This window comes from Antrostomus carolinensis, unplaced genomic scaffold (genome assembly GCF_000700745.2).
Source record: "Antrostomus carolinensis isolate BGI_N321 unplaced genomic scaffold, ASM70074v2 scaffold29809, whole genome shotgun sequence".
Lineage (NCBI taxonomy): Eukaryota > Metazoa > Chordata > Aves > Caprimulgiformes > Caprimulgidae > Antrostomus > Antrostomus carolinensis.
This window is the reverse complement of record NW_010336915.1, coordinates 2,776-5,894: the sequence shown is the minus strand read 5'-3', so window position 1 is coordinate 5,894 and position 3,119 is coordinate 2,776.

Sequence of the window (3,119 nt, the reverse complement as noted above, 5' to 3'; positions counted from 1 at the left end):
CCCTGTGACAGGACAAGGGCAATGGGCAAAAGCTGGAACACCAGACAAACCTAAGGAAAAACTTCTTTCCTGTGAGGGTGATGGAGCCCTGGAACAGGCTGCCCAGAGAGGGTGTGGAGTCTCCATCTCTGGAGATGTTCAAAACCCACCTGGACACTTTCCTGTGCAACCTGGTGTAGGGAACCTGCTTTGGCAGCAGGGTTGGACTGGATGATCTCCTGAGGTCCCCTCCAGCCCCCACCATTCTGTGATTCTGTGATATGTCTGGACATCTTTTTAATCACTGAGGTCAGCAGCAGAGACATACAAAACACACTGGGAATGGATTTAATGCCTCATCTACACTGGTTTTGTAATGCTTTAATTCTAATAGATTAAAGACTATGGCAACATCGCTCCTTCCAGAGCTTCTCTGGCCACATCCATGGCACGAGACAGCAGGTTGGCTTCTAATGGGTCTGGTCACACCAGCACAAGCTCTGTGAAAAGCACTGATGTCAAAACACTTGTGATCTTTCATTCTGGTAACCAAAGTGCTGTTGGTAAGACAGGTGGGTGCATGCCTGATGAAGTATTTTTTGACCTGTTAGTCCTCCATCACCCTTTCGCAGCAGCGTGCTGTCAGGGAGAGGGTGTGGGATTGCTCTTACATCCTCCTCTGAGTAAGGCACAGAGTAAACAGCGGAGCATTTCCCTGAAGGAGCTGCTTCCTTGGCATTTGTACCTGCAGCTTAGTCACAGTCCATCAGGAAACCTGGACTTCGATGTTCCACTCGAAAGTAAAATTTAACTGGCAAATGCTACACTTAAATACAACCAAATTATTTTTAGTACTTGCCTCCCCTTGACAGCTAACCAGACCCCCCAAAGGCAGTTGTTTTCACCCCATCTTTTGGTCATGAGTTTGAAGCTATATTCTGCTCTAAGGCAGATCAAGCAGGCACTTCATCAGGAGCACAGCACAGCCCTGCTTCTCTTAAGTCGTGTCCCAACATACCCATCAACGCCGCCCCTTGCCTTGCCTGCCCTGCAAGGGTTCCCCTCTAGAGCAAGAAAGGATCCTCTTCCCTGCTGCACCTTGTGTTTGCCCCAGACACCATGCCACTCCCAGGGACCCACCCCTCTGTCTTGCCCCGTTTATTTTCATACTTAAAGAGGCAGTCGGATTGGAAATAGACACATTCAAAAATATTCTTCAAGTATAACAATCACTTCTAACTTGGCTTCTCACTCAGAAAACAAAAGGATATTCATCAATGGACTAGAATATCCAAATTATTTAGATTTTTTTCTTTAAAGCTTCTGTTGATGTCTCAGTTATCGTGCGTTAGCCCAGTTTTGCAGAGATGTCTGATCCCCCCCATAACTCCCATAGGGAAGGAGAGGACAGAGAGAGCTGCCTTGGGAACAACAGCAATCATTCAGACCCAGAGGTATTTGTGTTGGTTAAGGTTCTGCAGAGGATTGATTTTAACCCAATTTTAATTAGTACTGAATTTACTTTGTGCTATCCCTTAATGTCCAATTTGAAAAGCAGATCCAGTCAAATGGGAAAAAATAATACAAGGGCTTATTTTCCAAAGCAGCTCCTTGGTGGAAGCTGCTTCCATCTAATAAAAATAGCCCAGTAATGATAGTAATAGGGAGACTACCTAATATATAGTAATAAATAGTTCAATGTATTGCTCAGGAAAGCTTTCCCACAGATGCCATGGAGAAAACTCCCTCTTTCCATTCTCAAGTCCATAAAATTACTTTTTTCCTCCTCAGCAAGGTCCTCACAGACACAATTAAAGAGGAACTCTGTGAGCAGCTCTGCCTGCCAGCAGTGGTGATGGGGAGAGCAGGGGGTGGCTTGCAGGGCTCCAAGGCTGATTTTCGATCCTCAGCAGTGCTGTTATTTCCAAAACACTTGTGTCAAAGAGAAAAACACAGAAGAGATTTTAAAAACATTGGGGTAAAAGTGTTTGCAGCACATGGGCCCCTGTTGAAACATCTCTGGCAATTCTGTCTGCTGGTTTCCTGTTGCAGTGACTTACTGCTTCCCCCTGATAATGAAGCAGAAACTAGACTCTTACCAGACAGGAAAAGAACCTAGAAGACACCTCTGAAGTGTCCTGAAACTGGTAAAAATCCCAGCCTTGCTCTCCTGTGCTCACAGAAACGTCCAGCACACCTTAGGAGAGGGAAAGGCTCTGAGCCAGGTGTGTATTTGTTACGCATTTACGCGTGCTTGGCATATGCTGCTGCACAGCATTATTTACTATGAATTGTAACAGGAAGGAGATAAATCCACTTACCTTCAACATAAAAAGCAGCAACACACAAGGTGTGGCAGCCTGAAGCTTCCTCAGGAAGCTGCTACCCAGGAACTGAGCCACTACAGCAGCCTGAACCCCGCAAACAGCACAGTTGCAGCCCGCGGCGTCAGGACTTTGCCGCGTCCAAGAACAGGCTCACCCCTGCAGTTACCTCCTGCTGACCAGAGCACCGTTATCCCTCCTTTCCTCTCTTCCCTGCTTTACATAGCGGCTCCCCCCTCCTCTGAGCTACATCTGGAGTTACTACCCTTCTGCTGAGAATGGGTTACACTAAGCTGCACCTGTGGTTGGCATCTAGACCAACTTGATGAAGCCAACACAGAGCTCCACCCAGAGCTCAGATTGTCACCTATCCTAGGGAACACGCAAGACGTTCTGTAACACTAGATGAGTACTGTTTGTAGGAGAGAAATCTACCCACTGCCCTTGCTGTACTCTTCCCTTTCCTCAATTAAACTTTCCTTCATCTGATCAGTCCACTGCACCCACTCCCCTACCAGGATCTTAACCCCAGGCTCCACGTGCTGCCCGGTCCCATGTCCTACCCGAGAGCAGCTCCACTGGACAGTAGGAAGCTGCCATCCTCAGCTGACCGTGGCCGTGAGGCTCAGAGGAGCTGCCTGCAGCTAATGCAGGCGGGTGTTCAGGGTCAGCCTTGCTGTATGCTGCTTGGGCACAGGACAGGTAGTCTTGGGATTCCAGTATCACTGATTATTCTCAGCTCCGCTCTCTCGCTCCCTGGGCAAGTATTTTTATCAGTACTTCTGGGTATGTAACATTTCAACATTTGCCCAGTAC